The sequence below is a fragment of the Schistocerca cancellata genome, chromosome 1, assembly GCF_023864275.1.
Source record: "Schistocerca cancellata isolate TAMUIC-IGC-003103 chromosome 1, iqSchCanc2.1, whole genome shotgun sequence".
Lineage (NCBI taxonomy): Eukaryota > Metazoa > Arthropoda > Insecta > Orthoptera > Acrididae > Schistocerca > Schistocerca cancellata.
The window spans coordinates 1,049,649,478-1,049,665,092 of NC_064626.1; the positions used below are offsets into that span (position 1 = coordinate 1,049,649,478).

At 43.6% G+C, this 15,615-nt stretch overlaps 1 protein-coding gene and 2 non-coding genes across 3 annotated transcripts in view; 2 read left to right on the forward strand and 1 right to left on the reverse strand.

The window, feature by feature from the left end:
* The window catches only part of LOC126090494 (uncharacterized), a 687,867-nt gene that overhangs the window by 136,494 nt on the left and 535,758 nt on the right, over positions 1–15,615 (forward strand). The gene's annotated exons all lie outside the window — the stretch shown is intronic.
* On the reverse strand, positions 1,684–1,755 carry Trnap-ugg (transfer RNA proline (anticodon UGG)). Its single transcript has one exon. It is a non-coding gene; the product is annotated as a tRNA-Pro (tRNA).
* Positions 10,932–11,003, forward strand: Trnap-ugg (transfer RNA proline (anticodon UGG)). Its single transcript has one exon. It is a non-coding gene; the product is annotated as a tRNA-Pro (tRNA).

A 15,615-nucleotide genomic window follows, 5' to 3' on the forward strand; every position in this document is an offset into this window, starting at 1 on the left:
ACGTTTGCATGGAGTTGTCAGTGCTAACACACAAGCAACACAGCGGATTAGAACACGCTGGTATTTTATCCAATACACTAGACTCGCATTCGTTGCAGTATTGATTCAAACCCTCGTCTATTTTCTCAACTTGCACTTCGCGCGTTTTTTGAATACCTAAAACCCATCTCTTGTTAATTACTCTACAAAACTTCGGCAAATGTGCAAACGTCCGCGTCTTACGTCTCTATCGATATCCCTACAGAGATTAGTTCCACACGCTACGACAAATTAAATATTTCAAAGCTCCCATTTGAGGGCAGAGAGGAGGGTTTATGTTATGAGGAAAGTTGGAAAATGGGACAATTTTCCCAAAAATTTGTTCGGGTGTAACAGTGCTGCGTATTAAGGCTGACCAACAACACAGGTATTATTTTCTTCTAGCAGTGAAGCAATAAGGAGAAATATGAAGCGCAGAATCAGCGAATGTTCATAGTTTACGAATTTCTTCAAATTCGTTTGAGTGTAGCAGTGCTGTGCATTAAGGTTGACCCACAAGACACGTATTATTTTCTTCTAGCAACGAAGCAATAAGGAGAAATATGAAGCGCTGCATCAGCGAATGTTTGTAGTTTACAAATTTCTTAAACTCCTGTGTAATACTGTTACTTGTATCTGAGCTATGAATTATGTGGCAAAGAGTGTTTGTGATTGTATAATATAATAAGGTTCCTAACCTTCCAATCACGGATGGGGCGTGGGAAGAATGGTGCGTTGTGGACGTCTGTGCGAGCTGCTATTTGTGTAATTTTATCTGCTCTGTCTCTACTGGATATATACCCAGCGGACTGGGTAACATTCCTAGAACCAGCATGAAAAACCGGTTCTTGGAGTTTTCCAAGTAGTTTTTTGCGGAATTTACGCCATCTTCTTTAACGTTACAGTTACATTAATTGTGATTTTTCAGGGTTTCTGTTACACAGTCAAACATGACTGTCATCATTCCCACCCCTCTTCTTTACATGCGCTTGAAGTCTGTTGCTATTCCAGCATGGTATGGATCCCACATATTTGAGCAGTTCTCTTCAACTATTGACCTTATTCATTGGTGCCATTTTTTTCTCGTAGTATCCCCTCGTAAATAACTGCGGTAAGTCTGAGATAGTAACTAATGCTATCATCTAAATCTGCAACGTGTAAGATGAACAGTAACTGTCACACTTACATGTTTCCCTATTTTGGTAAGACCGTTCTCAAAATTGTCTTTAGAAATGTCTAGAATGGTGTTTCCTCGTTACGGTAACTTTCCTGTTGTCCGAAAGTCTTGTCACTTTGCAGTATCACCAGTGTGTTATAACATTTTCTTACAACCACCTGTTGCTGAACTTTTAGTATTTCTGCTTTGTTTCTTACATATCATCAATCAGTACATGTTGCAGTAATCCACATCTGCAAGATAACCCGAAATAACATAATATAACACAACACAAACAAAACGAGACACAATAAGTTGCAGCTGTGCGGAAGGTGTTGCACAGTTCGATGGGAATTGTCTAACACGCCGTTGCTATTGTAATAAGAGGGCATTTACAGGGTCATTTACTCTTTTAAGTAGTATTTCCAAGAAGCAATACTACTGATGTCGAGAATGCTCAGTACACGATACATTCGGGGGGACCACTATTACTGGAGGCCAAAATGGAAGGGCTCAGCCGGGATTTGAACCCGGGACCTCCTGCACCCAAAGCAGGAATCATACCCCTAGACCACTGAGCCAAGTGTATGTTACTTACCTATCGGCAGTAACACTTTCACCGCACAAGGACGCAGCCGACAGCTCATCTTCTGAGGCACGACAGAGACGCCTCACGCGAAGTGGGCGCCACTGTTCGGCCGTTGCCGCGGATCTCCTGCGCTGCTAGACGTGCTGCATGGCAGCAGTTCTTAACCTGATCTTTGTCAAGGTTCCTTAGCTGAACCTAACAACAACAGTATGTTCGTCTTAAGCTGTATTTACGCCGATAAGTTTCCAGCAAATTTATTCAAATATTTGTCTTCTACTCACGGCGGCTAACATACAGAGTCACTTACCAGATAGTCAAAACATTTTCTTTAAGCCCTTGTCGTCCTGTCGGGGCAAGTTCTGAGAACTCCGTTCACAACTCCAAAGGCCAGGTGAGTGAAGTGAAGGCGATGGCCGGTAGCCCAAGCATACGAGTTGCAGTTTAGAACTGGTAGTTAGACAGCAATTGTTACAATTCTGAAGTGCAGCACAATACTGAATCTATGAAAAGGAATAATTTGAATATGATCGGCCCTTGAAGCAAGTACTAAGCTCATTATTACTGGAAGTAGTGTTGCTTGTAACAGCAAGTTTCTCCACGGGATCTTTTAGTAATAGTGAGTGCGTTACGCAGATCCACAACAAACTCCAGTGGCAGGCGCTTCAAGAGAAGCGTTGTGTAGTACTGACTAGTTCACAACTGAAATCCCAAGAAGAGTCGGGCAAAGTATTACGTTCTCTCACATACGTCTTGCTGAGTAAAAACGACGTGAAATTCACAGACATCATGACACATACTGAGGTAGCGTTGATAAGTGTCCGGCTTCATGTGGTCGTGTTCTGAGAAATATATTATGGTCTAGAATGTATGACTTTAGTTAGGTTTTTTATGGATAAAGTAGAGAACGCACAATTAAGGCCTGTTCGAATCGTTTGATGTAAGCGTGAGGAATAACTGTAGTAAGGAATAAGAAAAAGCACAAGGATAAATCCCATTCTAAAAGGAGGGTGAAAGTAAATTATCTTCGGTCATTGGCAAAATTTTATATTTATGGAAAATACAGAAAGCGACTCCGCCTTTAGAAAGGTTTCGGCGCATGAAAAATGGAATTGTTATTTCAAATCACTAAATAACATTTTATTCGGAACTATTGATATTGGCAAATTATTAGTTTGCAGTTCCAGGCCAAAATGCCAACGTTCAAGGGGTGTTCATGTACGCCCAGTGGAAAAAAGGAACACAATAAACTGCAAACGGACGCAGTCACAAAGATGATGATGATGATGTGTAACCTAGATTATACTGCCAAAAGTTATACGAAATGATTTCCACGGAAAAGAACGTTCTTGATAAGGTGGATTCAAAAGAAAAATATTAATACTCACCTAGAGATTATTCTTTGTAAATTTAATTGAAATAACCAAAATTGATGAATATCTTTTCGTTTTCATTTCCCGAAAAATAGGTAATTATTTATGCTGTTTAATGATGAACTTTCAATTTATTCTGACATATGATTATCGCACGGACAAGACAGCAATTAGAAGTTACCATCATAATGCGAATTTATCAAGGCTGTTTACTGATCCCATTCTTTTAGTTTAAGCTCATTTAATGTTGACCTTTCAAAAAAACTGACTGTAATTGGTTACTAACAAGCGACTGAAAATACTCAACCCACTATTTCTATTCAAAACAGGTAGTCAGGCTTTTAGGGCAAAATTTCTGTCTAAATATAACGTCGAGTCCATATTTTCTATTTTTTGACTCGGCAAACCTACAACGACGCCATTCGACTGTCTTCCTGCCCACGCACCTTTCGCGAGTGGAGCTGGGAAGGTAAGACAAGATATTGATGCCGGAAGTATTCTCTGCCAGGCATCTTAAGATGGCTTGCGTAGAACTGTTTTCATGTACACTGCCTGACAACAAAAGTAAAGTTCCCAGAAGGCATATTCTAATGTCAATGAAAGTTTCTTACACAGGCACCATTGATGTTTATGTATATAATTTAAAGTTGCGATTCTCCGTGACATGTCGAATAGCCACCAGAGTGCTTTAATGTTGTTTGTGTTTAACGTTGTTACCAGGCCTGGTAGGGTACGTAAGTGGCCTGAACAGTGTCAGATGCTGAGTGATTACTGTGAAGGACACGAAGATGCTGCATACTCGTCTGAGATCGCGTTATCAGCACTTCAGAGAGTCTGAAGGGGTCTCATTCTGGATCTCCATCTGGCCAAGAGGTCCAGTCGTTAAATAGTCAGACTTGTGGGACATTCAGATGTGACAGTGGACCAATGCTGGACTGCATGGGAACGTGAGGACAGGCATACCCGTCATCAAGGTTCCAATCGACAACTTACGAGCAACAAAGGAGGATCGCCGTCTTGTGCACCAAGCAAATTGTAACCCCTCCACACCTGAACAAGTAATGGACTCACTGCACCATCTGTGTGTCATTGCACATTATTTGACGGAGAGTAACCGCAGCCAGGCTAGGCAACTACCGACCCATGTTAGGTTGTCAGTCTGGCTGTAGCAGCCAAATGGACTGGACATACTGTGTGCTTCCAGGTGCAGCGAGAGTACGTTCACCATCTTTACTTCCTCCAGCCTACACTAACGTGACCCCACAGCGCGACAAGATCATGGCGAATCTATACAGAAGATCGGTATTGAAATTCGCTTTTCGAAACGACTTTGCTAGACCAAAGGCACTATATGTCGAGCACTTTTGAAAAGAGGAGGCCAAGAACCCTCTGTCGACATCATCAGCATCCACATTTCGATCATAGGTTATATGGTGTATGTCAAACCTTTTAATGGCTCTAAATGTAACTAGGTTCTTTAAGAGATGAAGCAAGGACTCTTCTTCTACCACACAATCGGAAACGTTGGAAAAGTCGAGGCATACCATCCTGGAATGGGACTACACTCTATATGCATATTCGAGCTACCTTTCGTACAAAATTAGACTCAATTTAAGACATATTCACTTCTTAACAGAGTACATTAGATGCCTATTGAATCCTATGACACTTATCATCATACTTCCAGATAGGAGGCTGGTGGGCCATGGTTATTTATGATAGCCAGTCTAAAATTTATTCCTGATGTGGTAAGAAACGTCATCTACCTTCCAAGTGCCTCCAGCATCAGACCACTCAACTTCCAGTGGAGGACAAGGTACCTCCACTCATGCCAATAATCCTCCCAAAAACTTACATGGTGGCACTCACGACATCTCTGCCTGTCAAGACGAAACAGACCGATGTTGCTGTATTGGAACAACCTTCCACAGACTAACACCTGCCCAGTCAATCAGCCTGACCATTGGAAGAATTCCGTACAACACCAGTGATACCAACGAACACTGCTGGACCCACCGATAGCAGGATGGCAGGCAATCCACTTATCGCACCAAACAAAGCCTTTGTGCCAGTGAAGCATGAGTCAATGCCCGCATCTGATACCGAAGGCCACACACAAAAACAGCGTTCACTGAAATGCTGTAATGATGCCACACGACTGTGTAGAAACACGGCACTCCCACTCACAAGAGGAAGAAGAACTGATCCTGCACGACACCAAGGCTGATACCTTTGCCACCGAATGTATCGCTGCAGAATGAATGGTGGGGTGAGCAGCATGCATATCTCAGTCCTCTGCAATGAACAGTAATCAAAACGAAAGTTCCAGTGCAGGCTGAGATGCCACTTGGTCTCTTCCTGTCAACCATTACAACCTCATGGAACATGAACATACCACCATGCCCACATCATGAGCCCCAGATCCGGAGCTGCTGAGGTATTGCTGGACCATCCAGTCTGAACAACACCAGGAGGTCCACGTTGGCAGGCCATGGCATCACTCGTGATGTCTGATTCTCTTCACCATCACCACAGATAACCGTGCCCAACCACAGTATCGCCAGTCTTGAATATCAATATGGTTAGCTCCCCTGCATAGACCCAACTCCTTAGAGAAACAATAGAAGCCACACGAATTGACTTCTCATTCCTGCAAGAACTGCAATCAAAAGCACACCTGGACTTTAGGATTACACAATGTACATGGATGTCTGGCAGTGCCACAGACACTGGCATGTCGATTTTAGTGGATGTCAGTATCGAAACCACCGATACCACGTAACTCCCCTCCACTCGAGGATTAGTGGTCACAGTACTAAAAACATGATTCATTAATATTTAAGCACCAGTTGACACCACCAAACATCGTGACCAGTCCAGGTTCTACTCGATGGAAATTGCCTTCCTTACCAAGTGAGCTGGCGCAATGGTTATCACATTGGACTCGCATTTGGGACAAACACGGTTCAAACCCGCATCCAGCCATACTGATTTAGGTTTTCCTTGATTTACCTAAATCGCTTCAGGCAAATGCCAGGATGCCCTTTGAAAGGGCATGGTCGATTGCCTTCCCAATCCTTCTCTAATCTGAGCTTCGGCTCCATCTTTAATGACTTCCTTGTCGACGAGACGTTAAACTCTAATCTCCTCCTCCTCCATTCCACTTTTCATAGGATGGTATGAACACAGTGTTTTCGCCAGTGATTTTAATTGCATCCTACCTCAGGGATCAAATCCCACACTATGTGCCTTGTTTGGAAATGGGTATGGTGATTCACGATACTTACATGCACGCCATCTGTGAAACAGTACCTGGCGATAGCTCTGGAGACATGCATCTTACCAGTCGTTCACCGAGCCAAATGGATTGCTCATGTGTGTCAGGGAGTGATGGCCACTAAACAATGGCCTTTGGCCTTGTTCGATCACAGCGTCTACATCTATACGATGCATTTACAACCCCAACAAGGCTGGCACAGTAACAGCTTATGGAAGGAAGATGAACGTAACTCACTTCCAGGACTCAGACAGCAGGTCGCCGCAACGTGGGCAGACTGTGATTGACTTCTCCCAACACCACTTGACATTGCTGTGGTGACTTCTCTGCAGCAATCCAGGGGACACTTATGCAGTTTGGTGGGGACATGGCTGCGTTACACTGGAACACATTGGACATTTACTACGCAGCACTCAGGAACCTCAACAGTCTACCCTACTGTCGGACAGATAATGAGAACAACACCAAATTAAAACTCACATACTGTCGTTGATGACTGAATGGCTGCAGAGGTATATACCATGCACCACATTCTGGTAGACATGCTCCGACATTGACTTATAACACGAGATGGTCGCTCCTGTACAACGCAAGCAACCATAGTGAAAGCCATGGAGGATCATTTTCGTTATCTTTACCAAGAATGAACCATAGATGACAAGGTCACTGCACAAGTGTTACAGCACGTGACACTAATTATCGACATGGCAACAATGATGGATGGCATTAACATAAGAAGTCTTGCTTGAGCAGGTGTGGGATGCCTTGAGCAGGGGTGTTGTCAATTAAGACTGCAGGGCTTGATGAATTCCCAATCGAGTTTTACTGGACCTTCTGTGGCTTCATGATGCCATGCTGGGTTACAATTTTTTCCTGGACAGCAATGTCCCACCTACTTTAGTTGAAGGACTTCTTGTACCCGAATCCAAGCCTGTGGGGGCAATCGGTCAATGACTGTCGACCTCCTGCAACTTTCAAAGCCGACTACAAGATATTCCTCAGGCTTTTGGCAGACACCATTAAGACGCACTGTTGATTATCTTCACTACAGAAGAGACATCACAGTGGGGACATGCCAACGTACAAATGGCCACCAGCTACTGCACAGACCTAACAGTGATCGCCTCGCCATGCTGCCTGAGTGTGGTGATCATCTCCACCGATTTCAATTGGGTCTTCCATAGAATGCTCCTTCAATTCCTGCTACAGGTGATGAATTGAATATGATTTCCACAGAGCCCATTTCAAACTCTATGGTGCTTTTGGTAGCAGCCAGCTCTCAAGTCCATGTCAACAGAGGGACATCCAGCCCAATATCCATTAAGAGATCTCTACAACAAGGTTGCCCCCTTTCTAACAACCTTTATGTAATCACGTCCGAGGCACTCTGTGAGTGACTCAGCTGCATACATCACCCTATGGCGCATCACCTTCCGCTGTTGGGCATACACTGACTACCTGCTCCTGTTGGTTCATTCTGCTGATGAAGTCTGCAGTGTAATGAACTGGATTGAGTGTTACATACAGGCTATGGCGAGTCTGGTGAACTTCAACAAGTTGGCAGTGTTGGATATCTGGCAGTCTCAGGTTAGGCGCCGTTGCCTCCATTCCATCAGTTACTGAACTGAGATGTATGTGGGTCATGTTTATGAAGCACGTGTGCAGAACAGCTAGGGCGAACTATCGATGGTTACTATAGATCGTACACGTGATGGTGTGCCAGAACCTGCTGTAGGACTTGAATCACCCCAACATGTGGAATACCTGAACCACTATCTCGCACCGAAAGCCAATCACATAGCACAAGTCCTCCCCCTAGGAGGTGACAGGTCTCAGACCTCAGTGGACTTTGGTTATTTCCTGTCCACTGGATATGTATTCAAAGCATATTATGACACACTCATCCTACCCATGCATGATGGAGGGCTGGGACTGGTTAACATTTTGGCACAGACAAACTGCCCTCTACATGAGCAATATGTGCAAATGATAGTCCAGTCAACACTCCTCCTTCACAGGTCGTCTGAAGCTGGTCTGTTATGTCCTGCTGGCGTTTGTGGTGCACATTGCAACTCAGGTCTCAACTCGGCTCGCTCATGTATCGACATTTATTCTCGAATACAGCTATGTGATCTAGGATCTTCCCACAACACGTCTGCCAAAAGCAAAAGATTTTTATACCGCCCTTCTGCCAGTGGTTCTACATAATGTGGTAGTACCGAACTGTCCATTGGCAACGAGTGTGGAAAACAATGCACCACCACTTTCTGCCCACCAACATGCACATAACATGGTATCAAATCATCAACAAAGAAGACATGCGATGAGACACCGGCTCCACACTATTGGATTAATGGATCTGTCCTCTGCCGTGACTGTCACTCCTGGACACCAGTGAACAACACTTCACATGCGTGTTGTCCATCATTTGGCAACTGACACATTATTGTCTCCGTATCACACCTGACATGACTGAACCTCGGAACTTCCTCTGTCCAGATGACTATTACTTTCCACATGCGTAATATGATGAGCTTCCATTGTTCAATGGAATGACCACTGACAACGTCTTCCAAAGGGGAGAAAGTGCAGCACGATTACTGGTGGTTTCTGCAAAATGGTCACTTTGCCCTCACTCACACACTTTGTTACCATCCGCTCCCTGCATGTTATTTACGCAGTGTTTTCCTTAACCGCTACCTAGCTGGGGAGTGCCAGGCCCAGTTTGACGTTCCGTGCAGCATCACACTGACCACAAAATGTCTTGATTTGTAACCAATGAGGAAGGAAAGACGTACAGAAATTGGTTGTGGGTGGATACTGATGTAAATCAATGGGGAAAGTGGAAACTTGTGCAGGACTGGCATTCGAACCCAGGTCTACTGTTTACTAGACAGTTGCTCTCACCATGTTTTTATTTTTTTAAATCTCATTTTGTTCGTTATTGTTCCTTGCATTTGTTTGAGGCGGACGTCCCGTGACACCCGCTCCAGTTCATCGTACATCCATTGACTCAGATTTTTTTTTATTAGAGTGACCAGCGAATCCTCTCACCAAAGATGCTAAGCTGAGGTGTCAACGACCACTAAGCCATCTAAACACAGTGGCCATTGCAACTATACGGACTACCCAAGCACGCCTCCCGCAGACCCAAATTTCAACTTATCCACACATTACGAAAGTAGTGCCCCTTGTCTATTACCCTCATTACTCGCGGCATTTCGCCGATTACGTAAGTGTCTGAGCCAGGTGTGCATCGGCACTGAAAAGATCTTTGGCAGTCTTCCCCTCTGGAATGAAGTAGTAAGACAAAAAAAATAGTGGATAATAATTGTAATTTAACACTGTCTGACAATAGTAATGTAAAAATATGGGAACCATTTACGATCTTGAAAACAAGATTTCTGAGAGACACCACATTGTTACAGTGACCACTAAAGATGGTTTGAAATAAATCGAAACGCGTAAGATTTTTATTTCAGTCGCATAGGATGGTGTATGAGCCATACTTGTAAACATATAAATATATCATGTTTAAGACTGTACAAGCAAGAATTTTAGAGTTGTTTAAATTAAATCATAAATAATATACAAAAAATTTCTTTTCGGTGGCGCCCACAAACTGATTAAGGCCAGGGTCGGAATGTTTCTTTCGAAAGGCTTACAGCATTTCCTATCCCCCTGCCTCCGATCTTTGTCCAGTACGAACTACGGTATCTAACGATCTCTTCGACGATGGGTCGTTAACCACTTATCAACTTTTGTCATAATTTTCTTTCCGCTACCGTAACAATTTCATCATTCATGTATGCTACTCGACATAGATTTCCACCACAATATTAGTTAGTACTTAGGACGTGTGTCACTTCCAAGGATTCCATTTACACAAAGACGAAAGTATTTCTCGGTTAAGGCAAACAAAAAAAAAGTTGACAAAAAGTACATATGCGATTAAATCTTCTGCATTGTAATCGAGCGAGGTGTAAGGCGGTCGCAAGATTCGGGAAGAGCTATCTTCAACAATCAGTTCGGAAATTCGGATTTTGGTTTTCCCTGCCTTCCCTAAATAAGTCAGGGAAATGGCGGTATGTTTCTTTTGAAAACGATACCGCTGATTTTCTTCAAAATCCTTGTGCTATCCGAACTTATGTCATCCTTTAATGACTTTGCATCGACCTGGCGATGGCATCCAACATTGCTTCCTTCGTACTTTTAGCATTACGTAGGAAAAGTACACAAAGAACACTAAATCTTTCAGGTTAGAATCGAGTCAGCGTGTGCACGTAACAGCACAGTTCGCAGTCCCTGAACTATTCGATTTCGTCGCTCATCAAAATACTGTGCATAAAACGGGAACAGCCTCTCGGCTCAACACCCAGTAGCACACGATTAAACGCTCACGTTCGAAAACAGCATCAGGATCCTACAATAGGCGTGAGATGTTTTCGTGACTCAAGGACAAACTCACACTCTGGAAAGCGTGCTACAGCCATAGACGTATGCGTGTTATCCACTTCGGCTGGCTCAGTGGTCTAGGGGTATGATTCCTGCTTTGGGTGCAGGAGGTCCCGGGTTCAAATCCCGGCTGAGCCCATCTCTTTTTATTAAAATATTAAGCGCTATTACGCTGGGGTTGGATGTATTTCACATTAAATCCCAACGTTTCGTCCCCATCTGCGGAGGACATTTCCAAGGGGGATCGTAGCTTCTTTCAGTGTCCTAATCGCACCCTGGCTCGCTACTGACAGCAGCAAAATTCCGTTTACGCGTGGCGTGACATTACATCCTTTGAATATACGGACGCAACTGGCCGTTGTAGGGTGCCCTGTGGTCCGCTGTTGGTATCACCCCGTGACGGACGATACGATGTATTTTCTCAGCCTGGGATTCAAATGTCATTCAGTTTCGGACACCCAAAGAAACTACGAATCCCTTTAAAATCTCGACCGCAGATTCAGACAAAACATTAGGTTTTAATGTGAAATTTACCCGACCACGGCATGATAGCCCCGAATATTTTACAGTCTGGCATTAGCTGCCGTAGCGGTCGCACGCTCCTCAAGTTTGCTCCGTGAACGTTCAGTGTTTACGCCAGTGTTTTCGTGTTTTGTGCTCGTTTATTGACGTTTTGCACGTGAATTAAGCGTTATCAATTGAGCATTTGATCTTCTTTCGTGTCATCTTTCTACGAAGTGCCGTTGGGATTTCGGCGTTGTCCGAGATTTCTTCGCTGCAGAACACCATGGCAAACTCCGTGAGAAAAAACACCGTGATTTTCACCTTCGACAAGTACACCCGTCGAGTACAGCCCTCTGCACTTGAAATACACGACTGGATTACCGAGGTAATTGGCCTTCATTCTGAATCTGTTCATACCATGCAGCTGGACTCTGATGAATACTGCATTTTTGTTAAGTTTAACGTTTCCGCGAGTGTAGACCGCTTTCTGGCAAAATTTGGTTATGAAACGGAATTTATACACCGTGATGGTACTAAAAGTACTGTCAAACTCCGGAATTCCGAGTCTGTAATTAGGAATGTTAGGGTTTTGAATATTCCCATAGAAGTAGACAATTCGAAAATTAAAGATGTCCTTTCAAAGTATGGGGTTGTCAGGCAAATAGTCAACGAAAGGTGGGCTTCGCATTTCAAGCTGCAGTGCTTTAACGGCATTCGCTCCGTGGAGATGGAAGTGAAAGCAAACATTCCCTCCCACATCTTTGTTGACGGGCACAAGGCGCATGTTATGTACTCAGGGCAAACCCCTACATGTCATGTATGTAACGAGTCTGGTCACCTCCGTCAGGACTGCCCTCGCCGTGTATTTGTGCTAACAAATAACCTTACGCAACGCCGGAAATTGACACTCAACGATTTGTTGCCAGCCAGTAATACAACAGAGCCGGCGGCGGTCGTGGATCCTGTTACTACCTCTGAAAATGTTGCATTTAATGTTAATGACTTTCCGTCTTTAAAACCTGCATTAACTGCTGAAATTCCGTCCCGTGACAGCGAGATTCCCACAAAAAAGCGTCCTCTAGAGGACACTGAAAGAAATGTTGATGAGGACTCTTCCTGTGAAACACCCGTTGCCAGGAGGCCGAAGCCCAGTCCTGAAGATCTGTTGGAAGTGGAAAAAGGAGATGGAATGAAGGTCGATGTGGCTCCCACTTCCGCACAAGGACTTACACCGCCACGAACAGATAGTGACGCAGCGGGTAGTGATTTTTCACGGAAATGTGACCCTGAGCCTGAGGTCACGGCAGAAATAACCGCATCAAGTGCACAACCCATACAGTGCGAACCGTACGAGGAAGTACCAGGTAAAGAACGTGCTGACTCCGAAGCGCAACGCCGCGCCGAAGGAGGAAATACACAAGCATCACAGCCTCGCCAGCAAAACAACACAACAGACACCACGCCGGAACCAAACATTGACGACTCGCAAGCCACGGCCGTTGCCCCATTCAGCCACCGCCGGCGGCTGCGACCGACACCGGGTCTTGCTGTCACGCGACATCAAGCGAAAGCCACACCAGAGAAGAAGGACATCAAGAAAAAGAACATTAAATATGAAGTCATCAGGGCCAACACTGACGAGGAGAAAGAGAATGGCCACAGTGACTTATAGCAATGCATTGTCAGGATTTCAGGATACTTTTCTTCTCAAGCTATTTGTTTAAAAGCAGTGCAAATTTTTCTAGGCAGTTAGAACATGTAATGGGCACACAGCTTGTAAAGATCGTGCCTTGTAGGGAAGCACGTTTGCTGCTATAATCATACCGAACCTCATCCCAAATAGCTTCTTCCGGTATGTCTGTGCTGCAAGCTTATAGCATTACTACTATTAACATTAATAAAATACAGTCACCCTTGAAATTGGCAGCACTAAAAGAATTCTTGTACCAGTCCGGAACAGATATCGCGTTGCTACAAGAAGTTGCGATAACGGAATTTCGGATCCCAGGCTTTTTTGAAATTGTTAATGTTTCTACGGAAGCCAATATCGGTACAGCCATTCTTATAAGGGAAGGCATTCCGGTGACTGAAATCGAACGACTAGAATCAGGAAGAGCCATAGGCATAAAAATTTTCGATGTGACAATGATTAACCTTTACGCCCCATCAGGAACTTCCCACAAATTGGATCGTGCGAAGTTTTTTCAAGATGAACTGATTTATTTATTGAGGAAAAATCCGTGTTCTCTTATAATAGGTGGAGATTTTAACTGTGTTTTAAAACAGAAAGATCAACAACCCAACTTCAACTACTCGCCACAGTTAAAAAAGTCAGTAAGTGATCTACACCTTAAGGATGTGTAGGAACTTCAGCACCCGACGTCAGTCGGGTTCACGTATATAACCAGCCACTCCCGCAGCAGACTAGATAGAATTTACATGTCACCAAATTTGCAAAATTATTTATGAAACGTTGAGACTATTCCAGTGTATTTTAGCGATCACAGTACACTTTTAACTTGCTTTAATCTAAGTGTACAGCCAACCCGTCGATTCAGAGGCCAATGGAACTTAAATATCTCTGTTTTAACTGACGAAGAACTGGAACAGGACATAAGGTTTGCGTGGACTATGTGCCTCCGCACAGTAGACAAGCACCCAACAGTCATTGACTGGTGGACAAGGAGGGCTAAACCAAGGCTGCGGAAAGTTGTCATGCAGTATAGCGCAGCGAGGCACAGGGAGTTGCGGAATACAATGGAGTTTTATTATAAAGTTTTAAGAGACTTATATCAACAGGCCCATGATGACGTAATTCGTCTAAATGATATCAAAAAAATAAAAGCCAAGTTATTAAGCATTAAACGGCAACAGATGGAGGGACTCAAAATTAAATCGAAAGCCACATCAGTCGTAGTCAGTTGGAAAATGGGCCCAATTTCCCCAAAAATTAGTTCAGGTGTATCAGTGCTGTACATTAAGGTTGACCCAGTAAGGAGAAATACGAAGCGCAGAATCAGCGAATGTTTGTAGTTTACAGTTTTCTTAAACTCTTGTGTAACATAGTTACTTGTATCTCTGCTATGATTTATGTGGCAGAGAGTGTTTGTGATTTATAACATAATGAGGTACCTTAGATCCCAGTCACGGATGGGGCGTGGGGAGAATGGTGCGTTGTGGACGTCTCTGCGAGGTGCTACTTCTGTAATTTTATCTGCTCGGTCTCTACTGGATGTATACCTAGGGGACTGGGTAATATTCGTAGAACCAGCATGAAAAACCGGTTCTTGGAGTTTTCCAAGTAGTTTTTTGCGGAATTTACGCCATCTTCTTTGAGGTTACACAATTAAGATTTTTCGGCATTTCTGTTACACACTCTCGCCAGTCAAACATGACTGTCATCATTCCCACCGCTCTTCTTTACATGCGCTTGAAGTCTGTTGCTATTCCAGCATGGTATGGGTCCCAAATATTTGAGCAGTTCTCTTTAACTATGGTCCTTATTCATTAGTACCATTTTTATCTCGTAGTATCCCCTCGTAAATCAAAAAATGGTTCAAATGGCTCTGAGCACTATGGAACTTAACTTCTAAGGTCATCAGTCCCCTAGAACTTAGAAATACTTAAACCTAACTAACCTAAGGACATCACACACATCCATGCCCGAGGCAGGATTCGAACCTGCGACCGTAGCGGTCGCGCCCCTCGTAAATAACTGCGGAAAGTCTAAGATAGTAATTAATGCTATCATCTAAATCTTCAACGTGTAAGATGAACAGTAACTGTCACACTTCCGTGTTTCCCTATTTTGGTAAGACCGTTCTCAAAATTGTCTTTAAAAATGTCTAGAATAGTGTTTCCTCATTACGGTAACTTTCCTGTTGTCCGAAAGACTTGTCACTTTGCAGTATCACCAGTGTGTTATAACATTTTCTTACGACCACCTGTTGTTGAACTTTTAGTATTTCTTCTTTGTTTCTTACATATCATAAATCAGTACATGTTGTTGTAATTCACATCTGCAAGATAACCCGAAATAACATAATATAACGCAACACAAACCAAAAGAGACCCAATAAATGTGATGTTGCAGCTGTGCGGAAGGTGTTGCACAGTTCGATGGGAATTGTCTAACACGCCGTTGCTATTGTAATAAGAGGGCATTTACAGGGTCATTTACTCTTTTAAGTAGTATTTCCAAGAAGCAATACTACTGATGTCGAGAATGCTCAGTACACGATACATT